At 40.9% G+C, this 27,665-nt stretch overlaps 1 protein-coding gene across 1 annotated transcript in view; it reads left to right on the top strand.

Moving 5' to 3' along the window:
* The window catches only part of ABHD17A (abhydrolase domain containing 17A, depalmitoylase), a 938,418-nt gene that overhangs the window by 269,639 nt on the left and 641,114 nt on the right, over positions 1 to 27,665 (top strand). The window lies entirely within an intron of this gene.

Raw genomic sequence — 27,665 nt, 5'->3', positions numbered from 1 at the left:
AATCCTGATTCCTTACCTCCAGCTCCTGTTAAACCTGACAGATACTACAGAGTCCGTGACTCGCATAAATTTCTGTATAAAAGCCCTGTAGCTGACCCTGAAACTATTTCTCAGGGACACAAAGGAGTTAAGGCCTCATCAGCCAAGAATCCATTTCCCTCTGACAGAGATTCCAGGGCATTAGACAGATGGGGAAAGAAAGTATATACATCTGCAACTTTAGCAATAAGAGCCTTAAATTGCCAGTTTCACATGCTAAAATATCAGCAGTTTTTACTGTCTCAGTTAAAACAAAAAATGCTTCCAGAATCAGATCCTCCTAATTTTAAAGAGATGCAGGATTTATTGCATGCAGCTGAACAAGTGGGAAAGCATACTTTGCAATGTGGTTTTGATTCTGTAGAGGCCTCCTGCAGAGCAGCAGTTACAGGCTCTGTCATTAGAAGACATGCTTGGTTAAAAGAATGTACGTTACCACATCATGTTAAAGCAAAATTATTGGATGCACTTTTGCAGCAGGATGTGTTGTTTCGAGTTAAGGCAGAAGTGGTATTAAAGAAAATGGAAGATCAGGCAAAATCTATGCAAATGGTGAAGGATTTCTTACAGGTTCAGCCTCCTAGATTTAGCAGAAACTGGCCAACTAAGAATTGGTCCTTTCCAATTACAGACAGACCTCAAAGAGGAAGATACAGATGTCCAAGAGGTAGAGGTCAAACACAAGGTCCTTACAGGCTTCGGCAAAGGGTTGCATCAGGCCAGAAAGAGGGGGAAGACAGGCCCCAACCATATAAAAAGCAGCTCCAATGATTTCCCACTACAGCTGCCAAACAAATCCTTCTTGGCAGCCCCCGTTGGAGGAAAACTGGCACTCTTCTACCACAATTGGCAAATGATCACCAAAGACAAATGGGTTCTCAACATTGTATTTCAAGGTTACAGGTTCCACTTTCACACTCTGCCAAGGTTAAAAGGAATGCCAAATCTGCCACCGAATCAGTGGGCAGAGGCTCAAAAACAAATTACAGCACTCATGGATATAAGAGCTATTCAAAAGGTACCATCACAGGAGCAAGGACAAGGATTTTACTCTACTCTTTCTGGTACCCAGAAAGGACAAAGCCTGGAGGCCCATTCTGGATCTTTCATCTCTAAACACTTACCTGGATGTTCCGAAATTCTTAAATGTTGACATTACAGCAGCTACTTCCCATGCTGGGCAAGAAAGCTTGGCTTGTGACTTTGGACCTCAGAGGCATACCTGCATGTCCCTATCAGACAAAACTGCAGAAAATACCTCGGATTCATAGCTGGTTCAATGCACTACCATTTCTCTGCACTGCCCTTTGGCTTATCTACTGTGCCCAGGGTCTTCACAAAGTGCCTGGCACCAGTAATTGCATTTTGCAGACAGAAAGGAATTCAAATTTATCCGTACCTGGACGACTGCCTGATTCAAGCAGAGAGCAAGGACATTCTTCTAAAGCATCTGGCAATTGTAAAAAGTTATTAAGTTGCCTGGGGTACACAGTAAATGAAAAGAAATCAAAACTAGTGCCCTCACAAGAGATTATATTCCTGGGTGCCAGCTTGAACACAACGGCCTAGATGGCTTATCTCACGCCAGACAAACAAGGACAACTGACTCAATACTTTCAGTTGATGGCAACAAAGACCCAACTCCCTGCAAGAAAATTCTGCAGGCCTTGGGTTACATGGCATCCTGCATACTACTAATTCCATATGCCAGACTGCATATGAGGAAACTACAATGGTACCTAAAGAATGTATGGTCTCAACACTGTCAAAGTTTGGAAACAGTTATACCACTAATCCCTTGCCTTAAATAGGAGTTTCAATGGTGGGCTCAAGCTTGTCACCTCAGCAAGGGACAGCCTTTTACACAACCCACAGCCAGGCAAACACTGACAACAGATGCATTGGATTATGCCTGGGGAGCACACATGGCAGGCAAATGTATTCAGGGCACGTGGCCCGCAGAACAAGGGCATCTTCACATCAATCCAAAAGAGATGCTAGCTGTACAAAATGCGCTTATATCTTTCAAGGACCTGCTGCATCCAGGACAACTACTACTAAAGACAGACAACACCACAGTTATGTGGTACATAAACAAGCAAGGGGGCACTCACTCCTACCCCCTATGCAGACAAGCTATGACCTTGTGGAACACAGCTATAAACCTTCAAGTTCATCTGCAAGCCCAATTCCTGCCAGGAGAGAAAAACATACTGGCAGACGACTTGAGCAGAAACATCATGGATCCCCATGAGTGGGAGTTGAATCCACAAATAAATGATAACACAGAAATGGTGGAGCCCAGACATAGATCTGTTTGCATCCCCAATAAACTGCTAGCTACAAAAATTCTGCACAAGGAGTTACCATCCACAAGCATGGAAAGTGGATGCCCTCTCATTCAGCTGGGAGAACCTACAAGTATACGCTTTCCCACCAGTACCTCTCCTGCCAAATGTACTCATAAAAGCCAGGCAGGAAGAGCCAAAGATGATCCTGATTGCACCAGATTGGCCACTGGCAACTGGAGCTTAGCGCAAGAACCACCCTGGATTTTGCCTCCTATCCCACATCTGCTGACTCAGCGCAACAAACAAATACTACACAGCCAGCTGAAGACCTTAAATCTAGCTGCATGGTAGATTCCTTAGTCAACCAAGCAATGCCCGTCTCCAAAGCTGTTATGGATGTCATTCTGGAGGCCAGAAGGCCTAGTACCAGGAAAGCCTACTCGGATAAATGGAAGAGATTCTGTGCCTGGAACCAAGCTCACAGCCTTGACCCTCTTGTCCCAAACATTCCTCAGACACTACAATACTTAACTGGAATGCTGGATAAAGGGCTCTTCTTCTCATCCATCAAGATCCACGCCTCTGCCATCTCTGCTCATTACAACCTGGATCCACCAATTTTCTCTAATCCTCTGTTAAAACAGTACCTCAGAAGGGCTAAAAACATAAGACCACCCCGTCGAGCACCTACTCCAACTTGGGACCTCAACTTTGTTTTGGAGAAGCTAACTTTACCTCCTTTTGAGCCAGCCAACACAGCAGAATTAAAGTATATCTCTTGGAAAACTGCTCTGCTCCTAGCAATAACATCAACACGAAGAGTTTCAGAATTACAGGCACTAATGGCAGTGGAACCTTTCCTCATTTTCCACCAGGACAGGGTGTCTTTAAGAACTAACCCTACTTTTATGCCAAAGGTGGTATCCAGTGTGGCTGTAAAACCAAACTATTCACCTGCCAACTTTTTATCCTAAACCACAGAATAAAGGGGAGAGACTACTGCACTCTTTGGACATTCACAGACAGTTACGCTTCTACTTGGACAAAACCAAAGCTTTCAGAAAATCTGAGCAATTATTGATAGCATATGCTGCAGGAGCACAGGGAAAAGCCATTTCAAAACAGATAACGCATTCTATACGTTTCTGCTACACATACCATGGAAAACCTGTACCTAGCAGCATTACATCTCACTCCACCAGGGCGACAGCCACTTCAACTGCCTACCTCAGGGGAGTACCTACCAAGGATATTTTGGAAGCAGCAACTTGGAGTTCTGTACATACCTTTACCAAGCATTACCATCTGCCTCTATACTCTAAATCCAGAGCTGGCTTCGCCACTGCAGTGCTGCAGGGCCATATAGCCACCCCTAATGCCTTATAGCACTAGCCACCCTTCCTCAGCTTTGGGATTCTTCCCAAGTGTAATGACTGCAGTAGTGTAACACGATGAACATAGTACAGTTTTCTACCTACCATAAATGTAGATGTTCGAGTGTATACACTGCTGCAGTCCAGGTTACCCTCCCTCCTTCCCCTCTTACTGGCTGGTACGTACCTATGTTTTTTACCCTTACTACCTATTTGCTGGTATTTGCTGGTAGTTCTAAGTTGTTTTTTTGCTTTTCTTATGTATGTTTTATTAGCAATTGGAATTGCCTACCTATTTAGATGCACCTGACATCTGGGGCAAGAAAAACTGAAGAAAATGGCGTTGGCTGCATCTTATATACCCCTGTCACACTGACGTCAGGGAGGAGGCGATAGCAACCAACGCTTTGGACTTTGGAACGCAGGCCGACTGGGGAAACTGCCTGACGGCAGGATAACCCAAGTGTAATGACTGCAGCAGTGTATACACTCTAACATCTACATTTATGGTAGGTACAAAACTGTACTTTAATGAAATTTACCCATAAACACAAGTCTACTGGCATTCTCTGCTGAGCTTCTGTTTTCACGCAGGGAGAGCTGGAAACAAGCTGTTACTCAGTGTGCCGCCATCTTGGAAGTCTTTGGTATTTGCGTCTTGGAGGTCAAAGCTAATTTTAAGGGTTTGTGGCTGGCAAAGTTGCATATGACTGCAAACGTACTGCCATTGTCAGCTCTCCATAGTACACCAGGATCCTACAAGAGTGCCTGTCACAAACAAATAATTGGTTTCAAAACCACAGACTGTAGCTAAATGCCAAGAAAGGTATAATTGCGTCCTTCAGCAAGCATAACTCCCCTTGTAACCATCCCATTGACATTCCCCTGAAAATTGATCCCATAGTTGGAGATATGTCCTTTGGTCACCATATATCCACTAATCTATGGAAGTCTGTTTTCATTGCACAGCTTAAATCTAAAGGTGTGGTATCTAGATCCAGGGACACAATTGTTTCACTGTACTCTGCACTCAGACTGAATCTTTGAGTAGCCCCTTTCGGTATGTACCTGTCCAAACACTTATCACAGCTGGAATGATCACAACATTTTCTCAGTAAAAGAAAAAAAAAATCAAACGCCTAAATCATAAAAAATATGCAGACTGTCTCAAAGCTTTGTTTCTCTTTTTGATAACATACGGGTTATTGAGAGGTGACCTCTGCCTTGTGTATAGAGATTCAGCAGACTCTCTTCTATCGGCCCAATTGCACATTTGCGACTCCAATGGTATAAACACCTTGCTCAATTGACCTCAGTGTCTTTTGCAAAATTAACAGCACACTGGAAGAATAAGTATGTATCCAATAAAAATATCACTTCTTTGGAACTCTCTTCCACCACATGTAAACAGAGTACTTTTATTATTTTATTTCAGCACGATTTGGATGGATGGATGGATAACTGCAAATTTATTCTAGGTTTAGCACCACTGGCCATCATGGGCAGGAAAAATGTAGTTATCCCTCCAAACAAATACTTTTTTGGCCTCTCTCTGGATACTCATATTTCAAAATATATGGACTAATAATTACTATGGGAATGCAAGTCTAAACTTAAAATTCTCACAAATCAAGAACCTAGTAAGTTTATAAACAATATCTTTCTGACAGTTTAATTCCGTCTCTTCTGCAGGTATAACTTAATGGTATAGTCGTTGAGTTTATAGTTGCTAAAACTGTTTATTACAGCCACTTGATTATGTTCTGGAAATTTGTGTGTGTATATATGTTTCGTATTAGTGTAGTATCTACCCATCCCAAAAATATGTTATAGGTGAATTGCAGTCATCCACATTGACTGACTGTAGGTGTGCCTGTCATGAGTACTGGTGTAAATGTACTGGCTGTGTGTGTTCTGGATTGATTTCACTGTTTGTGCCCTTTGAGGAAAGGGATTAGCTCTGGCTCCCCTACAAATGGAATAGATTAAATGGATTATTGAGTTGTGAATGAATATAGTAAAGCTTTTGACTTTTAACTCTGTTAATGTAGTAGCTGAAAAAGAGACCATTTTTGTCTATTCCACCTACCTACAAAATAAAGAAGTGAATAGAGTTTATTTTATATTCTTTTAATTAAAAAGTGAATGGTGCCTATTTTATATCCTTTTGAATTATGAAGCTATTTGAAGGACTCTGTTGATAGCATAGTACTATTATTTAAACTCTAACAAGACCCAGCCACAGATTAAAAAGGTTATAAAACTGTGCCCAAGTTGCATCATTCCATTGGGTTTCACTGATTCTTACTGGGGTATGGTAGGTATGTTCATTAGACCCTTAATTAAAGAGGGAGGGGAGGAAGCAGTTTGGTCACATTAGTAGCAAAGCTAATAGACAAGTATGTAAGTGTTGTCATTACTTGTTTTATTTAAAGTAGTCACCAAGAGGCTTTAAGACTGCTTTTTGAGATTAGTGCTTTTTTGGTTACCTACAAGGCCACCATAAAGTTAACTGCCTTAATTTGGCCAATGTATCAAAAACAGAACAGAAATTCACGATGTATAGCAAAGTGGTAGAGTAGCAACTAACATATCTAGCAACAATTGAGAGAAAAGAACATTTTACAGTTTTAAATGATTATATTTCAGTTTTATATCATGATGAAAATGCTGTAGGGTAATGAGAGTCCAGACAGGAAAGGTGGAGTTAAGTGGTGTTAGCAAGCTAAGAGAGAATAAGTCTAGAGGTTAATGCTGCTCATCCATCAATCCCTGTAAAGGAGGAACGTATGCAGTGGAGATGAACAAAATGCCATATGTGTTAAACTGCACTTCAGTCTTGAATTACAGAAGTCATAAACAACATCACCAGCACACAGAACTAAAACGAGCGTCTTGTTTCAGGGGTTCTTGTGGCAGGAGAATTTGTGACTGCTGTGTCTTGCATTTCTGCTAAGAGACTTGCTAACTACATGAACACAACAACAGTAATCTTAGTCCCTTAGGACTCTTCCTGTTAAATTTAGAAATGTCACACCTGGAATGCAGATTTCACATTAGCAAATATGACTAAGAGCTGTATTTTTTTTCTTCGTGCTTCACTCTGCACATGAATACATTTGAAGTTAGCCAGAAAGTAACAGGAGAATTTTCTCTACTCTTGGGATATGTGGTATCTACCACAGCAGTAATGCTGACAGCAAAGATTCAAATGAGGGCTGAGTGTAGTCTGAATTTATTGGCAGTGGAAGCATAATTTGCGCTTTCTATAGCTTTCCCCATCTAACATCTTGAGGCAAGCAGGTGTGGAGAACAGATATACACTGTTCCAGAAAGTTGTTTTTTTTTCTTCCTGAAATACTAACTACTATCCCACCTCTATAGAAAGTATATCAGTTAAAGGCAGAGTAACTAACTTACCCTTGTCTGATTGACATGGGTTTGATTCCCACAATTTTCCCCCTTTTTTTTTTCCCCCACTATTTGAAGAAGTCACTTAAAGTGCTTCCTGGTTGTGCTTGGACATGAGTACATCTACCATGTAGGCCTTGTGTGTTTACCTAACAGCAGCCGAAAAGAGGCAACTGCCCAGCCTCTAAATAAATTTTGCCTACAAAAGTCTTGAAATGAAGTTGGCATTTTGCCCACATTGCTTTTGTGTTTTGTGCCCTTTTCAGAGTGAAATTGTAGTGTATAGTAGGAGAATCAGTGTGATGATACTGGATTTAACAGACATGCACAGTTATTTTAGAGCCAGAACTTGGCATATGTTTTAAACAACTAGCCTGTTGCAGTGCTAACCAATGAAGTCTAGTTGCACTTAGCAAAATGGAGTAGCAGTTGCTGTACTGCACCCCACCCCCAATATTCAGGAAACACAAATATATTTTGTTCATGAATTTAATTGAAATAATCACCTGTAAAATTGTTTACATCAATATTAGCATCGCTTGGAGGACAATTTAAACATATTTTTAGTTGTTTCTGATTGTCAACTGTTCCCTCTCGTATGGTAAATCAGTAACCCCCAGTACACCAAATAAGCAACAATAATGTACTGACTGATGATGTGCAGTGTAGAATTAGTCGTGTTAGTTAATACTGCAATCATTCTTTGCTTCCTGAAACCACAGAACTTGCCATAGCTCATTTTCTTCAATGACAGTGTTACTCCAGAAATTAAACTTTATAGATAACTTTCCCAGAAATGGGAGTTTCTACATTTAACAGATTCCTGGATGTGATACCTGGTACTGGTGTATATACCAGGAAGTGCCAGACTTAATAGTTTGAGAATAGTAGTCCTGTAGATGGTGAACACTCCTTGTTAGAAACAGAGGTAAAATGTGTGTTGTGCATTAGTGGCTCATGTGTCAAGTGGTGCAGTGCCCATATGATAAACTGTGAGAAAGTGAGTTAGAGGCATTCAACATTTGAAAGCTGTGTACACTGCAGCTCAGCTAAAGATGAAAATCAATAACACAATTTTATCAGAAAGTAGGCTATTGAATTGGTTTTCAGCTTTCAGAAGTGCACTTGCCAGAAATTTTCCAGGTGCTTGGGAGCGTCCATGGATCCATACAACTTTGTCTTAAAACACTGAGCTTTGTCAGAGGTGTGTTTTAGTTTTACCAGCCTTGAGTAGATTAGATTGCTCAATGCATTGTTTATTAACTAATTCTCAACTATTTTCCTGAAAAATATTGCCCTGTACCATTTTAAATAACCTGTGGCATGCATGATATTTAAAAATAAACATTACTGAATTTGAGCTTGGAGCTAACAATTTGATCATACAAATAGAGCAAGAAAAGTTTACACACATTTGACTACTTTATCCGTCTTGTTTGTATTCATTTCTTTCTAAACTGCAGTGGTAGGATGTAGTAATCCGTTTATATATCCCTTAGAGACTGATGTTGAATAAATAGCAAGACCCACATAATCCTAACTTATGTAAGTGTACACGTATGGGAACTGAGTGCAGTTCTTTGTGAAGGGAGTTTAGCTTTTCTGAGTAGTAGTCCAGAATAAAACCTGAAATGCTGCATGTGACATTCTAAATGGTGTGAGAGGCTGCAAAGTCTGTCTTGCTGGTTTGAACCTGTTTTCATATAAAAGTTTAAGGGGTCTATATTGAAACATTGAACTCTTAAAACAGCTTACGATGTTTCATCTACCTTTTTTCAGTGAAAGCTGAAAATGTTAACACCTCAGAACAGCGATTTAAATCTCTGTTCCAACCAAAAAAAAAAAACACTTCCAAAGACATACACACGTACCTTAACCCTAATTCTACCCCCCCCCAAAAAGTAAACAGCTGAAAAATCATATGCACGTAACTCAACCATATATCTAACGCAAAAAAAAAGTAAACGTTTTAAAACATATGCACTTACCTAAACCTGCACCCTAACCGTAAGGTCAGTAACTGTTGCACATTTACGTAAACAGTTCCAAGCACATACACACTTACCTTAACCCGAATTCTACCCCCCCAAAACAGAAGTAAACAGCTTGAAACACATATGCGCTTAACTCAACCGTACATCTAACACAAAAAACAAAAAAGTAAACACTTTCATACATATGCACTTGCCTTAACCCGCACCCTAACCCTAAGGTCAGTAACTCTTGCACATTTACACTCAGGAGCTGTACCGGATAAGAGAATCTCTGAGACCACACTAAAGTGCAGAACACGGCAAAGCAGCGAAGCAGTCAAGCGACTTCTTTCCCAGGGAAAGAATTTGCTGAACAGCCGCTTCGCTGTTTTGCCTGTTCGCTCTTTGTGTTGAAAACGCATTTGACAAAATGCGTTTTTGTCATTCATAGGAACCTAAGTTTAAGCATATGGAACAAACGTACTGCTCAACTGTCCAAAATTTTGCAGAATGTCCTGATTTTTGCTTTATATTTTTGGTCTGTTCCTCATAAAATTTGTGGTTTTCTGGCAAATCGTTGAGGATAGAAGTCACTAAATAATGGCAGATAATTTGAGATACAGACTTCATATGCTTCAAAAAATGCATTCAAAACCTGTTATTCTTGCAACTTTCTAAGTTTATCAGAGCTATATATAAATTCTGTCTTTATTTATGTGACTTTGTTCTCCCATTATTTTTGGCTTTCCCCAGATTTCTTGCACTGAGAAGTTGAAAGGTATGGGAACGGGCAGCATGTACAGCGGTTTCCTTTCTTCTTAAAGTAGTAATGTAAAACTGCACATATAATGAAAAGCCGTATCCATCTCTATCCTAGTGTACTCCAGTGACTCTACTAAAGGGATATTTACTTTTAGAAATGTAAAAAGAAACAATAAAAAAGTCCCAAGATAATGGCAAATGGAAAAATACAGTGGAAAAGAAACGATTCTAACAAGTTTAATGGATGCTGAGCGCTTTCGGCCACAATGGCCTTTTTCAGAACATAATTGTTAACATAAAATCAACACTTAAGTGAGACGTTCCCATATCACATGACTCAGTAATAATTAAATCAATCAAGCACAACTAAAAAACTTAACAAATCCATTTAATAAACAATGCACTAATAGTAAATATAAAAACATAAGTATGAAATTAATAACAGTTCTATTTGCATTTATTACTGTGCTGGTTTTTAGTTAAAACCATCTTTTAGTTCACATTATTGATGAGCCCAGGTTCACAGTATGCATGGACTAGAATCTGCCTTTTTAAAACTCTGAGTTCAAGTTCATTATCTGTATCTACTTGAAGCTAACTAGTCAGTAACACTAAAAAGAATAAATTATGACACCCCATGGAATCCTAAAGCATTCTCTTTATTTTTGTTTCCTATGGCATACTAGTGTTCATAAGTTCTTTAATTTCCTGTTGGTCTTTCCAGTATAAAAAGGCTTAGAGGTGTAATACTTAGCAAGATAAACCACATACTTAAGAGTTGCATGTAAAAAAAAAAAAAAAAAACCCTGGTACTGGGTATGTTTTTCCCATTCTTACATCAGTAAAAAATGGACTTTCTAAAATATATCTATACTGAGAACAATTAAAACATCTATATGTTCCTCTTTTTTTCCTTCTTTATGACGTTCCCTTGTCTCTTTCCAAAAACGTTTTTTTACTGGCCTTTTTATTGATTAAAAAAAAAAACTGGTCACCCACTACTCTTAATTTCCTCACTTGTTTCATGTATTCTCCAATTATTATGAATGATTTTTTTAATGGCTACACTATCCAGTGAAAAAACTAGAGTCATAGAAAAAGACCACCGTTGAGGATTGCTGTAATTTAGGCTACCCTTGTCATTTTCAATACAGTCTTGTTTAAAAATTCTCTGAATAGTATCCTCAGGCTTATTCCCTTGTGTATAAATCTATGATGTAAAACCTGTATAAAGTTGTCAGTACTTGCTGTGTCTGTGGTTATTCTGTTAAACTTTGCCAGTTGACCTTTTATGATCTTATGTTTCATGTATGAAGGTTGCATACTGGAATAATGCAGTAGTGCATTACTAGAAACTTTCTTTATAACTAACAATTGTGCTCAATCTGTTGTCACTACTGTGGGATTTTATTGACCTCTAAATCCAAAAAACAAACCTTAGATTTGTGAAAATTGTAACAGAATTTCAAAAGACCTGTACTTCTATTCATACTCCCTACAAATGACTCCAGTTCACTGGTCAAGCCCTTCCATATAAAAACTGATCCTCAACAAGTTAAAATAAGAGCAAACCTTCCTATATCCCTCTATTGACGGAAGTATATGGGTTTCCCATAGGCCACAACTTCTTCTTCTTCTTCTTCTTTCAGCTTTTTCCCGGTTAGGGGTCGCCACAGCGGATCACCTTGTCCGCACATTAAATGGCAGTGGAGTTTTACGGTGTCGAGTTGCCAGCCCGGCGCCCAACCTTCCACAGAAGGCACACTCACACGCACACCTAGGGCCAATTTAGAGTGTCCAATCCACCTGCAGCATGTCTTTGGGATGTGGGAGGAAACCGGAGCACCCAGAGGAAACCCACGCGACCACAGGGAGGACATGCAGACACCGCACAGAAGGCACCCCAGCCGAGGATCGAACCAGAGAACCTCTTGCAGTGAGGCGGCAATGCTAACCACTGCACCACCGTGGCCGCCCTCCCATAGGCCACAACTAAATTGGTATAATTTGAGCCATACGTGCACCCATTGCCACCCCTCTCACTTGATGGTAATGAACTCCCCTTGAACATAAAAAAAGTTATTGGACAAGACCAGATCAATGCATTTTGTTAAAAACTTGACTTCTCCCACTGCATAGTCATTATGTTTGTTCAACATAAATGCAGCCCATTCATTGTCAATGTCATCTAGGATGTAAACATTTAATGAATGAACATCTACAGTGACCTGTAAATCTTCTTTGTCTAGCCTGACTTCCTTGATTTTTTTTTTTTCCCCATTGGTTGTTTTTTTTTTTTTTTTTTTTTTTTTTTTACTTTTAGAAAAGTATTTTCTGACAGCTTGTTAACTGTTATTTTCTGTTAAAAACTAAGAAATGAGGTAGTCAGCCTTTTTGTGCTGTACAGGTATAGAGAGCTGACTACACCCCAGACAACTTGTGTTTGACTAGTGACACAGAAAGCTGGAAGATCCATGTGGCAATAATGGGAATGAGTGACTGGCTTTGGTTTTTACCCATCACTGAGGAAGGGGGGTGGCTCAGTCTTCCTCATTGCTGACCCCTACAGGAGTGTGTAAGGTGTGTATTCCAGCATCATGGTATAGGGTGTAAGCCACGAGCTAGTTGGAGACCTCCAGCTTTTGTAAACGGCCGAGTCTGAACCGAGGATCGGTTCCGAACCCATCAGTACAGAATGAATGCGAGATAAGACAACTTCACATAAGTTTATGCCTAGAGCAGTATCAGAAATCTGTCAGCTAGGCTATTTAGATCCCAGTGTTTTTCCTGAACCTCCCAAACGTAGGTAAAAAGAGCCTTCATCTTTTGAATATTCATAAGCAAATCAGAAGGGACCAGATTTATAAGACAGGCGAATCTGTTATACATGGCCTTTGAAATGGCTAAGGAGGATAATCCAGTATCTAAGCGACTGTCTAAATTTATAGTCTTGTGCTCTGAGAAGAAAGGAAAGTCTCTGCTGAAGCATGTCATGGCAACCTCCAATTTGGTGACCAACTCTAACTATGTTATAACTGGAATCATTTGTAAGTTGGCCACTTGGTCATTGGTCCATACTTTTTAACACCGTAAAAGATGTATGTATAGCCAAGAGACAGAGCAAGATCCAGAGTAAGAATGGGATGTGAAGAATTCTATTCCAATAAAACCTTTAAAAGGAGTGTTGTGAAGTCAGTCTACTTTTTAAAGACTGAGCCTTTTGGAACTGAATGTATCTTGTTACAAATATTTTACCTGAAAGGTTTGTGCCCTTGACGGTTCTGAGTTGGAATTTTCCCTTGAAAGGTTTTTGCTGTCCCAGTGTCCGACGAATGCCTCTGTGGGCTGGGATGCAGGTTTTTAATGCGGTGTCATGCTTTAAATATTGAGTTGATGTAAGCGTTATTTTCTTAAGGATCCAGTGTAAAGATGCCTGCAGATTTTACTGCCAAGTGTTATGCACTTCTCTGGCCCAAGGACTGCATGCTATAAAATAGTTAGTTGTTAACTTGACCAGTTGCATTATGTTTCTTGGGTACTATCTTCAGTTTCTTATTTTTTGAAAGTTACATTGCAGAGCCCTGTTTTGCTTTAAGACTTATGTTGTTGCATGTCCACCTGTTTGAAGCACAGCAGTACTGGTGCACTGTAAATAGAATGGTTTGCAAGAAATGCTCCTCAGAAGGTGTTGGGAGCATTTCTGAGCAGTGGGGCTGATACTTAGCCACAGTAGTGTTTTGTTCAGGGCAAATGTTAATTAGCTTTATTCATTCCTTGCAAGTAGTACTCACTTGAATATTAAAAGTCCACTGTTAACTGCCTTAAAATACTGAACTCTCACTTTACCTTCTTAGGTCATGGCAACCACTGGCAGCTGGCAAAATGTATTGTAGGTGGCTACATTTATGACCAAAAAGTTTATTTCAGCATTTTCATATTGCTTTGTGCTTCTTTTGATATCTATTATTTTTAGACAGCCATCCTTCATACATACATACACACACACACACATATATATATATATATATATATATATATATATATATATATATATATATATATATATATATATATGGAGAGCCAGACCCAGCTAACTAGTTATCTATCCATTTATTGTCTTAGTTGCTTATCAAAGTGAGGGTATTAGTGACAGTAAGCTGAATAGGTTGCACCAAACATCCTTATCTCCAGCAACAGACCCAGCTTTTCCTGCATGATCTCTTGGAATTTTCAGGGCAAGCTATGAGTCATAATCTTACCAGCATGTTGTAATCCTACTAGTGTGCCTTAGGTCTGCCTTGGGGCCTCCTCCAAATTGGCAATGCCTGGTACAGCTCCCATGTGAGGCACCTAAATGACCTCAACTTTCTTGAAAAAGAGGAGCAGTTGATGGATGTTCTTCAGGATCCTCCCGAATTGCTGAGCTCCTCAATCTGCCATAGAAAGTCAGCCTAGCCACTCTTGTGAAGGAACCTTAGTTCTACTGCTTGTATCTGTCTCATTTTTCTGGTCACTAGCCAGAGAATGTGACGGTAAAGCAAGATTGGGAGCATAGACTGACCTGTAAAGTTTTGTATTGTGATCTGCTTTCACTTCAGCACCAGAATCTTGTAAAATACCTGCAATGAAGTTGTCTTTACTTCCATCCACTGCTAAGTTTCCCATTGCTGTCTAGTGCAGCTCATGAACAAGATGCCAAGATAGTTAAATTCCTTTTATTGAGGTAGCTGCTGCTTCCGTGCTTGCAGAGAACTACCCTGTGATTTTTTGGAAAGAGCCATGATCTCTCATTTGGCAGTACTACTTTTCATCACAGCAGCTTCATATTCAATAGCAAACCATTCTAGTGCACATCGTGGGTCAACCACTAGAGGTATTGGAAAACATCATCTGCAAACAGCAAAGAATGTAGCACTTGTAGCCCTAAGATGGATACAACCAAACTTCTGCTGTATCTTTATACCCTGTCCATCAAAGTCACAAAAAGGAGAGGTGATAAGACGCACCCTCAGCAGTGTCCTATGCGTACTGGAGTGTTTCAGTTTCACTTGATGGGAAGAATGAATACCTCTCTGAATTCTGCACAAATCCATGGATCATATGGCATGCAGTAGTGTGCCTGGAATCCTTTGTTTTTGTGTCACCTCCCAAAAGACACATCTTAATCATATGTGTATATCCCCACAACCTCTTCAGTACCACAGCATGCATGGAGTCTACATTGCTCCTCTTGAATCAGAGGCAAAACTGTTTGGTGACTTCTCCTTTGTAGCTCCTTCGGGTAGATATTTCTAGAGAGGCTGAGGAACACGATTCTTGTAAATATGGAGCAAATCATCTTGTTTCCATTTTTAAAAATGGAGCCTTAAGTTCAGTTTACCAGTCCATAGGTGCTGTCCTCATCTTCCACTTGGAATTAAGAAGACATGTTGATCTCAACACCTCAGTGGTATACATTGCCTTCAGCATTTCTGTCCAAATCTCCTCCACGTTTCCACCCTATCTACAATAGTTCTGTTTAGTTGCGACAATGACTTCATCTACTGAAATGGACCCTCTTCTGCTTCCTGCATTCCCCTTCAAAAGAGGGCAATTTCATTGGGTTCATGACTTCCTGAGATTATTCTATCACACTTCTGACCATGCCTGGATTTAAGGTCAGTATTTCTTCTTCATTTCCTAAGAACAACCTCGGCAATATCCCCGAGTCACCTTGGGGGTTTCAAAAACCTCTTCTGAGGCCAGAAAATCCTCCTCCATAACATCATCAACTGCTCCTACACACAGGCCTTCACTTTGTTTTTCAGATTTGTACCACCCTGGCCTGTTGGTACTTGCCATTCAGATCTAGAAACCTCCTTGCGAACTTTGGGTGGGAAGGTCTCTTTCATAAAGTTGTTTCCCTCACTTATAGTATGCTACAGTAGGTTCTTGGATTGCTGTCATTAAAAGAATTGGACCACCTTTTGGCAATATATTATTGCCACTTCCTCACTGCTGGGGTCTTGAATAAGGCTCATTTGCACTCCACTTTCCTAACTTCCGTCAGTATATGGGAGATTTACTTCTCAGCCTCTTGGTTTAAGGAATCAGGACAAAGCAAAATAAATAATAATGGGGTACACAGACCCAAAAATAAGGCCAAATTTTAAATATTGCTGTTATAAACACAGTTGCTAGAATTAATTTTTGTGTGTGTTAGCATGCATTTTCTGAAATATACAAAGTCTGAAGCTCAAATGTATGTCATTTAGTGACTTCAATCCTCAGTGATTTGCCAGAAATCCATACATTTTGAGGAACAGACCAAAAAGGAGTCAAAAATCTGGACATTCTATAAGAATTTGGGCAGTTGAAAGGCATGATGGGGGAAGCTTTTCGGAAGTTAGGAGGTGAACTCATTCTGCAGAGAAGCATGTGATACTTGTTCTTAGGATAGTTTATTATATGTTTGGGTTTCCTGTGTCTGTCTTCCTGTCATTGTGTTGCCCAATGCGCCAGTAAGTATCGATCAATTGACAGCTTAGCACCTCCTTGACCAATGTGTCCACAACATACTGCCTGAAGTCTGATGACATCAATACAAAGTTGATTGGTACACCAAAACATTTTTGGTCAAAGGCAGGCAAAGCACACTTATGACCATTCCTGTGCTGAAACTTTGTCTTTGTTATGGACAGTCCATGACTAACGTAGAAGTTCAATAAGTTTTCTTACTCAAATTCTGGTCAGCCAAGCTTTTCTTCACAGTCCTCCTGCTTCAGCTATTGCCTTTAGTCCTTGTGAAAGCAGTTAAACCCGCCCTCAGTACAACTACAGAGTCAGTAGGCAGGACCATATCAAGCAGTAAGCACTGTCAAGAAAGACAGATGCTTTGAATAGCTGTTGGGTACTAGAGTACAGAGATTTACTCTTGTAACTTGTGGAGCTACTTTGAGGTGTCCCTGTAGTCTACAGGCACAACCTCCAACTGCCATACTGTACTACGCTTGGAGCTTAGATGTCCCTTTATGCATTTACAGCCTCTGCTGAGAGGCATCTTTACAGTAGTAGAGAGAAACCACTCTTGACAAAGTCATTATCTAGATCCAGCACTCTGTAGGGAGGTAAATACTGGCTGTTGCTTCTTTCCCAATAGTGAGGTGACAGTCTTGTGTACCAAGAGCTATTTGCCATTATCAGGACCTAGTCTGTTCTTGTACGCCTCCCTTCCATTTCTGATATAGCACTTGCCCCCCCCCCCCCTCCACACACGCACACACTCTGCCTTAATTTGATAATGAGCTTTTTTAGCAGCTGTGCACAGCTTTTTTTGAATTGTGCCTTTGTAGGCTGTGTTGGTCAGCTGTCTGCTTGGTTCTTTCCTGATAGTGTTGAATGGAGACAGTAATACCCCTTTGCACTGTGTTGTCTCATGTTGTAGATGAAAACGGTTCTGGGAGCAGCCCACTTAACCAGTGAACTAATGAAGGAAATTAATATCACCCTATGGTCTGGTTCCAGATTTGCTTCCTTGCATTCCTATTCTAGGGATGTCTTCCTGATTCTTTTACGTGTACCTTTCTTGTCACAATTTGGATTTCTGTCTGTCCACTTTTGCCACAAAGAGTGAGATCTACCAGGAGCATCAATCTCTCTAGAATACATAGCTGCAAAGATTCCACTTCTCTACCATAATATGGTCTCAATCCCAGGAGGAACGCTTCTTCAAGACTTCAAAAATTAGCTGTTACCCTGATTAATTCTGCTGAACTGTATGCCAGTTTTTCTAGTTTGTAATATTGCGTCTTGTAAGAGATGGGCTTATGTTATAAAATAGTTTTCCAAATGTAATTTCAGACGGCATTGTCAAAAACAATAAGAAAGTCTCTTTTTATACCCACAGCATATGTTCTACACTAATAGCTTGCATTTTACAGCTTAATAGTAGATGTTAGTTTTAGTTTGTGTTGCCCAGTTCAAACATCAGATGGAGAGCACAAAAAGCCAGTCACAGAGCAACAGTTGTTTTAATGGTCATTTAAGAGTGTGTGTGTGTGTGTGTGTGTGTGTGTGTGTGTGTGTGTGTGCGCTTGCTGGAAGCTGCAATCGAATTGTCTGTTATAAACTCATTAGTGTTCTGAGCAGCTGCTACAGTTCTCTTCCTATTTTACTGCACAACTGTTTTCTCCAGCATTTGTTGGAAAAACTGTGGAGAATGAAAGGGCTGTCACCAGCTGCATGTTTTTATCCCAGCCCATGAAGGAGCAATGCTGTTTGGCTTGTTCATCACTAGAATTCCAGTTTTTGGCAACGTAGTGAAATAGGCAGCTGTTTCTCATTTTCAAGAAAGTATGCTTTTCTTTCCTATCCTGATTTTAGTGCTCAGATACTCCGTATTAAAAAATGTATTATTTTTTTATTTTCAGACTGCTTTCTTCCTATTCTTGCCATGCCTTTTCTGGTTGCTGGTGGGTACATTTCAGGTATTTTCCCATACATTGTTTACTTTCTGTAGTTATTTATACTGAAGGTCCAGACCTCCTACCCTAACCATCCTTAAGTGACAATTAGTATTCCTGCTTGCTACTTCTGACATGAAGGTCTAGGTTCCATTATGGATGTGTTAGGTATATATTACTATATTCACAGGACGTTGCTGTCTGCCGTTTCCATATTCATTCTTTGTTTACCCAGTGCCTGCAGAGAGTGCCTAGTGAAAAAACCTGTTGAAGTGCTGGATCTGATAAGAGCACCATTCTCCGTAACAGCTGAACTTATTCTGCACACATTATGACTGCTTGGTAGGTAAAATTTCTCAGCCTGCATTAAATACACCCTTTTTCCCATTATGCAGTGCTGATACTGTGTTGCTTCACTTTTTTTTTTCTTTTTCCCTTCATACTTTGAGTTGGTCAAGGAGAATGTCTCCAGTTTGCTATTTTGTTGCTGTTGTTTTTTTGTATGATTAAGTTTTAGAGTTCTGGGTAAAACTTGTCATCAGTTTTTACTTTTTCTTTTTTTCATGAGTCCAAATATTTTTTGTTTCCTCCAACTTTTGTTGGCCTGGATCTCCTTTCCCTGTCTCGTATAATTTTAAAATTAATTTCATAGATGTGCCTGTGATATGGCCGTATTGCTTGCTTGATAGCCATACACAGACACAGTACCTACAGACTTAAACAGTTTTCTTATTGCATATCCATCTTTTGGATAATTCTCTGCTCAAACATAATTAGGTGAACCTTCAGGCTCTTCTCTCTCTTCCTTCCTGTAAAAGGTCCAAAGATTTTAAATCCTTGAAACAGGAAGCTTTTACTTCCTCTTCTGAAGTTAGGAGGTAGCTTGTAAAGACCATTTCCTGTCTGCTTCACCTTTGCATTGTACTGTGAATCGTCTAGTTACAAAAATGTAGTAAAACAACTTGCACCTTATCAGAAACTATCAACATGTCAGCCATTCTTGTGAAGTCTAGGTTTAGTGGAGTTCACTTAATCTGCTTGGAACTGCTAGGCCCGCTATGCAAATGTATGCCCCTTGTTCTGCTGTCCATGTAATCTATTATAACAAGCTAGTAAAGGCTATATTTCTGGTCTAAAGATAGGTGGGCTGTCACCCCTTCTACCATGCCATCTTGCATACTTTTCTGTCACACCATACCTCTCCTGATTCTGTTTTGTCATATCTAGTGTTGCAGTTCATCTGCTTGGTATCCGCTACCATGCTTGCTCTGCTTATCGGCTACCATGCTTGCTGTATTGCCTTCACTGTTGACCTTGGCACTGGTCCCTCTTAGGATACCATAGTTGGAGTTGATGATGGCTGTGTTTGTGATGTCAATGTGACATCAGCCCTGCTGATGCTAGTGTTTGCAACGCCGATGATATCGGTGTTGAGAATTGACACTGCATTCCTAGCTTTGATGTCAAATTACTTGATGTTGTAATTGGTTGTGTTAATGCTCTTGGCATTGACTCCATAGTTACCAGCATCAGTACTGGCATCAGTGCCACAGAGTATCATGTTCTGGTACTCTTTCGTATCAACTTTTTTAGTTCTTTCTGCTTTGAAGTGCTTGCACCAGATGTGTGTGCCCTGAGTACAGGCCTTTTAGGCTTGCTAGGTTGGATGTGCTCTGGTCATAGTATGTTATTTTGATAAACTAGATGTGCTGTTTAGAACTCCAATATGCCTAACTCCACATAAAAGTTTCCAGGAAGTCCAGAAGGCCTCCATAACCTGTCAGGAAAGCACCATAAAGTTCAATAGCTGCTACTCTGTCATTCCTCCAGAAATGCTACTGTGGCACAAAAAGGCTACCAGATCTACAGGTTAGAGATCCAGTAATAATGGGAAAGTTTGCACCATGAAGCTAAAATTGTTGGTAAAGCAGCAGAACCACGATCTTGTGCTTTTCTTGAGAAAGCAAAAAAGCAGTACAGAATGTTTTAAAAAGACATTTGTTTAAAAGAAACGCCAAAGTTCCAGAAATATATGCAGCCAGAAGTAGAACAACAACTACTGTTAAAAAAAAAAAAAAAAAAAAAAAAGTCAAGGACAGAAAAAAAATGGTCTTGAAAGCATTGCAGAGAAAGAAGTTGCATCTCCAAAAAAACTTCAGTGGAGCAAGGACTGTTCCAAGAAGACCTACAGTCCTGTTGAGTGTTTTCTATAGATCAAAGGCATAGATGAAACCAGATGTATTATTTTCCCGCCTTACTGAACTAGAGTAGTCCAGTTTCAGAGTTGCTGATCCCTGGGCTTTGTTTTTAGTTCCTGTTACTGATCCATTGCCTTATTTGGAAGGAGGGAAGTTTCTTTGCTTACCAGTGGGAGTGGGAAGCACTGAGCAACCTTTTTGTCTGATTTGGTGAAGTTTCAGCCAGAAACTAGTAGTCCATTGGTCGTTTTGGGCCAATTCCTAGCTCCTTTCAGCCCCCTGCTATAAGACACGCTAAGTCTTTTTCAGCTTGTACCAACTCAGCACAGATCCTCGTGGTGGCCTGCAGAGTGATCCAAGCAACAGAGAGCTAAAAGTGACTTTCTACCAGATATAAGTATTTTTGTGGCTTTCCCACTGTTATTAAGCTAGCGACTGCATTTTCGCCTGTTTTACTGCTACTTTAAGTGATTTCTGCATTGTACACTGTTTGTTGCACTTTAAGTTACTAATTGTTGCAAATTGTTTCTGTAGGCTACACACTGAAGTGCGATAGCCGATTTATAGCATTTATAGCATTTACTGTCTGTTGTTTTCCTTGTCTCTGGTAAAAAAAACAAAAAAACTCTTATTTTCCTGCCTTACTGAACTAGAGTAGTCCAGTTTCAGAGTTGCTGATCCCTGGGCTTTGTTTTTAGTTCCTGTTACTGATCCATTGCCTTATTTGGAAGGAGGGAAGTTTCTTTGCTTACCAGTGGGAGTGGGAAGCACTGAGCAACCTTTTTGTCTGATTTGGTGAAGTTTCAGCCAGAAACTAGTAGTCCATTGGTTGTTTTGGGCCAATTCCTAGCTCCTTTCAGCCCCCTGCTATAAAACATGCTAAACTCGCGTTAGCGCGATTTAGCGCAGAGCTGCTACCGTTGCACACTAGGGCAGCGCCGGTTAATCAGGTTTAAACTGTTAGGGCTACCTAAAGTCCACTCTTCAAATTTTCCCTTAAAACTACCTTCCTCAAAGTATACTACTGTTCTATTTAGTGTATCCTATAACTATAAATTATCTCTACTTGACACCCAAGTAAGACTATTCTCTATCTGTATAGCCAAGCACTTGCTCCTACAGTACTTATCACCTCGATACAGCACTCTTGTTATAGAAAGTACCCCAAAAAAGCAAACCCCGTTTGTCGGTCACCCACATCCCCCAGAACCTTTTTTAAGTTTTTCTGTCTATTCCTTCTAGCATGTCGAGGGATCAGTTGCTAATGTCCTCTCCTGCTCAGCTGGTGAACCTGGGAATATTGAGGCAATGTTACAATTGCCTCATGTACACAGACAACCCTCTCCTCCTCCCAGAAAACACAAATACATGCGAGAGATGCAACTATACGGCCAAACTGGAGGCTGAGCTCTCTCAACATAGGACTGGCAAGACCAGACAGGAGGAGAAGGTAACCACACACACTATAGACCCAGTCTCGCATAATACCATCACAACCTCAAATCATACACATAAACACACACAGACATACTCGGAGGCTCTGATCAAAAATCTACCAAAACAGCAGAGGCCACCAAAGCAGACACCCAAACATCTACCACCTCAGAACACAACACCTGCAACACATAGACCACACAGTCAGAGTGTCAAACAGTCACAGCCCTTAAGGCCAAGCACAATGCCAGACACACTAGTCATTGGTGACTCCATAGTCAGACACACTGACGTCCCGCTCACCAGACTGAGTAAGGAGAAGGTCACAGTAAGCTGCCTGTCGGGTGCTAGAATCCGCCACATAACGCATGCACTCAGGTCTCTCAACAGCAGGTACAAGTAAGACTCAATCATTGTCCACGCTGGTGTTAACGACCTGAGACGTACCTCCTTGGACTACATGAAAAGAGACATAGAGGAGCTCTCTGATTATGTAGCCCAAGCAGGTATGACCCTGACCTTGAGCAGTATCCTACCTTCACCAAGAATGATGCCACAATACAGAGATAAGATGATCAGCTTTAACAATTGGCTTAAACTCTGGTGTCATTCAAAGGGGATCCAATGTCTGTCTGCCTGGGATGACATGCTGGACAAGCCACGCTGCCATGAGGGACAGCTTGCACCTGTCACCCCTGGGATTCCGGATTTTGGCAAAGGCTCTTGCCACCCCCATAGTGCCTTTTTTAGGCAAGGCTCAAATTCTAAACCTACCACCCTAGAACACAACAAAGAAAAAAAATCAACCTCAAGATGCACGCACTCGAGGCCCTTCTCAGTATGGAGAACATCGATGTCTGTGCTGTGACAGAAACCTGATTCAAGGCTCCTGAGAGCACCCCAGCACTAACAGGTTTTACCTCATATCATGCATTCCGGCCCAAAAATCTGGACAATACCAAGAAAGGAGGAGGGGTATCCATATTCATCAAGGACACCCACACCTCAAGATTGGTGGCAACGCACGATGCATCGGAAACCATCCAGGTGCAATTAACCATAGGCAAGACTGCTCTGCAATTTGTAGCATGTTACAGGCCACCCTCGCAAACTCAGGAACCTCACATGGCCTTCCTAAAAACACTGGAGGGGATAAATGTATCTCCGAACACCATCATACTAGGTGACTTCAACTACCCTAATATAGACTGGGAACACTACTCAAGCCCAAACACTCTAGCCCAAAAGTTCCTGGAATTCATAAACTCAAATGCCATGGAACAACTAGTCACCATCCCCACAAGAGGAGAAAACATACTTGATCTCATCATCACGAACATGGGAGCACAATGTTCAACACCGGAAGTATACCCCTCACTGGTGAGATCAGATCACAAACTAATCTCGCTGGAGGTCCTCATCCCGCCCCCACCCGAAATGAAAAAGACCACAGTAAAGAACTTCTCGAAAGCCGACTTCACACTTGTAAAGACTAATGTGGTCTCCTTTAAGGCCCCTGAGCCGGCGGTAAACATTACTCAAACCGCTGAATCGCTTACAAATGCCTTCTACCAGCACCTGCAGGGCTGCATGGATCAGGCAATCCCAAGCAAAACAAAGACTCTTTGTACCAAAGGCAAGCGTCCAGTCTGGTGGACCCCAGCCATAAACAAACTCTACAACAAAAGGAGAAAGCTACTACAAGATAGAGCAAAATCCTTAAAAGGTAAGACACCGCTGATCACTATAAGTAAAAAGCTAAGAGCTCTCATAAAATCATCCAAAGCTAATTTTGAGAAAAAATAGCTAAGGACTCTAAAGACAACCATAAAGCATTCTTTAGCTATGTCAGAAACCTAGGAGGAAACTCCCAGATATGCTCAGAATTAGTTCAAAATGATGTGAAGATTACTGATTCTACAGACATTGCCAACATACTGGCTGACAGGTTCAGTGCAAACTTCTCGGAAAGTGCGTAAAGGAGAGATATCTATACAAAATGATTGTAACCCCCCAAACATCTCTAACGCCCAGGTGAGAACTGCTCTCTCCAAGGCAAAGAACACAGCTTCCATGGGACCTGATGGTGTCCCCGGCTGTGTGCTCCATGAACTCAACGAGGAATTAAACCCACAGTTAGGACAGCTGTTTAATCTTAGTCTCACCTCCGGATATTACCCAGGAGTGGCGCACAGCGACTGTGGTCCCACTCCACAAAGGTGGTGCCTCCACCGACCCTGGAAATTACCGTCCCATTAGCTTGACAAGCCTTATCTGCAAAGCCATGGAGAGGATCATAATGGATCTCATAAATAAAGACATAGGGAATTTGCAGACATTGGATCCAACCCAGTTTGGCTTTGTCAAAGGCAGATCATGCCTTTTAAACTTGGTTGACTTTTTCGAAACAGTCACCAAGGCCATTGGCGAGGAAAGGCAGTCCATACAGCCTACCTAGACCTGGCGAAGGCTTTCGATACAATACCCCACTCGGGTATCATTGAAAAACTCATCAACTTAAATGTAAACCCATACATTACAAGATGGGTTGCAAAATGGCTGAGTGACAGAACCCACAGGGTCAGAGTTGCTGGCGCCATGTCAGACTCAGCCTGTCACAAGTGGTGTCCCACAGGGCTCAGTCCTGGGCCCACTCTTGTTTGGCATCTACTTTTCTGAAGTACAAGCAAACACAGGAGGGTTATGGCTGACAAAGTTTGCAGATGACTGCAAACTGGGCGCCGTAGTCGAAAACGCATCCGACACAGATATCCTTCAGAAGGGTCTCACAGAAACGGATAACTGGTGCCAGAGCCATGGCCTAAAGTTAAATGCCAAGAAATGCATAGTCATACCCTTCGGGAAAAACAAGGTTACCCCTAGCTACCATATAGGTGGCAATCCTCGAAGTTATCAGGGACCTGGGAACCCAGGTTGACAGTAGCCTTTCATTCGACACTCATATTGCTAAAATAGTTAGGAAGACCTTCTACATTGCCCACCTTATCATGAAGGGATTCACATCTAGATCAAGGGAGGTCATAGTCTCCCTATACTCATCACTCATCAGACCAATGATTGAGTGCAATGCCCCATTCGGAATGTATCTGACCCGACACTTGCAGCAGCTGGAGAGGCCACAAATGTTCCTCACCAAAAGGATAAAGGGTCTCAAAAATCTGTTTTATGCTGCCCGACTGAAAGAACTCCAGTTATATTCAGTTGCTTAACGCTTGCTCCGAGGTGACCTGTGCCTGACATACAAGGCCATGTCAAACCCAGATTTGATGAACATGCTTCATCTCAAAAAATCTAGATCCCTCAGAGCCACAAGGGCGGGAGACTTAAACCTCGACACGGTTATTAATAGGACGTGCTGGAGGGGTAGATTCATCACCCAAAGACTCCCTATGCTGTGGAACAAAATCCCGGTTTATGTGAGGCAGAGCACCTCGCTGGCCTTGTTCAAGAGGAATCTTGACCAATGGATGGGAGATCGCAGATACACCCCAGGGGTTACCTCAGTGTCACTGCTCGACAGAGGCACAGCAAAATAATGGGCATAGTTTCTCCAAACTAAAGGGGTGGCGTAAGCCACAAAACTATGGGCTAGGCTTGTAAATGCCCTCGGGCAGATAGCCTAGTATGAACCTATGAACCTATGAACCTAAGAGTTGCTTATGGGTCTAAGACTGAAAGTTTGATTTATTAAAATATCTTTAAATGTGTAAGCAAATATTACTTTGGGGAAAAAACTCCTCTCCATAGTGCTGATCAGCGTCTTTTTTTTCAGTTTATAAACCCAAAAGGAATATTGGCAAACTACTTTACTTTACAAGTGCTCTGTCTCACTAAATTAGAACAAACTCCCTCTCCATATTAGATCCAACCCCTCCTTTCCCTGTTTTAAAAAGGAGCTTAAATCCCACCTACTAAACTTGAAATTATGCCATTGCATTGACTGCACATATTAACCTCTGCCTAAACTAACCTCCTAAGCCTTCAGCTCTACTACTATAGCCCCCTCCTTTCTCTCCCCCTCCCATTCTCCACACTATTTATCCCCTCCACTTCCCATCAATGTCTATACATTGTCCTTCTTTTGAATAACCATTATTTTTTGTTTTTACTCTCATATGTAGGAAATTTTAGACTACTGCTATCAGAGCAACCCTTAATGTTCATGATGTTTTCTTTTGTTTTTCTCTTTATAATTAATTTTGTATTTGCATTGTTATTTTTAATAGCTTTTGTCCTGTATGTTTATCTTTGCTTATGTTTGCCGGGGTTCTTTGCCCTTGGGTCGCCATTGAAAATGGGTTGCTTACTATCAGTGCAATGCAATTACCTTTTCTTTTTTACAATTATTTTGTGTTGTGATTGTTTAATATTTGTATATTGGCACTTTATCTTTACTTATGTCTGCTGGGGCTTTTCCCCTCAGGTCTCCACTGAAAATGGGTTTGTTTGCAAACTCAGTTGGACTAACCTGGTTAATAAATGTGAAATAAATAAATTAAAAATGTGTGACATGCTTAGTTGTGTTGTAGTATTGAGGTTCATTTGAAAATAATTGTAATGTAATTTTCCTTACATTTGTACTGTTCCGATAATGCCTACTCTGGACTTTGTTGTGTAGCTGGGGCTTACTGATGTAGGGGTTTTGTAGTGGATGAGAAATACTCAGTATTTAGTGATTTGCGCTTAAGTGTTTGCAGTGTTTTGTGCATTTGCTGATTTTTTTTTTTTTTTTTTTTTTGGTCACTTTATCGAATTATTATATCCAGCTTGCTACAGTGCCTAGAGCTGTAACAGGTACCTTGTGTTCGCATGCACTGAGCTTCAGATGGGTGAATACCAGTCAGTGTCTGCATTAATTTATTAAAGCACAGTAGATTTCTGGATTTACAAACAAGAGCTGATAATGTACTTTCTCCCCATCTGCACCTGAGAGTTGCTCATGGGTCTAAGACTGAAAGACAGCCACACCTTTCACCTCACCTTAGTTAAGCTCTGGTTATAATTACCCTTGCTTTAAACAGTGCAGAGCAGTGTGGAAGGAAAACAACTAAGGCTAACAGGATGCTGGAAAGTTTAGCAAGGGGAATGGGCTTAAGTGCTGCAGTGCAGTGTGCTGTTTAATGGGTACTAATAAGTCCTTGTATGGAAAGATGCATTAGTTTCTTGTGGCTTTACAGAAAAAGAAAGTCCTTGCAGAAAGGACAGCTGCCAAAATAGAGGGGTGGAAGGACTTGAATATAAGGAAGGATTCCATGATTGGCATATGCATACTGAAAGAGAAGGGGGGGTTGGTGGATCTTTTTAGGGGACAAGGGATAGGGATGGCATTCAGGGCAAGGGATACATGTCACAGAGGAGCCTATGTTGCAACTGTCTGAGGCAAGATCTCAAAACTGGTTTAAGTAAATGCTGTACATATTCTATTGCTTTGACACTCTAGTTTAATTTTATTGCTGTACTTCTCTCTTGGCTGAGACTGAAACTTGTCATTTGTGATCGGTGCTGTACCCCAGTTAAATTAAAAAAACAAAATAAGATGACAAGGCTATGAACTGAACTGCTTAAGGGGATTGAGGACTATGGGTAAACATAAAGATTCAAATGTGCCCAGAATTAATTAAAAGAGGAGAGGGGGTAATGCGATAGAGTATCAGCAAGATGCTAGCTGCAGCAGCAACTTGGTTGACCTTTGGCTGTTTTACTTGTGTATGTTTCCACCTCC

Source organism: Protopterus annectens, chromosome 13.part0 (genome assembly GCF_019279795.1).
Source record: "Protopterus annectens isolate FY-2018-M chromosome 13.part0, PAN1.0, whole genome shotgun sequence".
NCBI lineage: Eukaryota > Metazoa > Chordata > Ceratodontiformes > Protopteridae > Protopterus > Protopterus annectens.
Note: the sequence above shows the minus strand (reverse complement) of the source record. Positions and strands in the feature narration are given on the sequence as shown.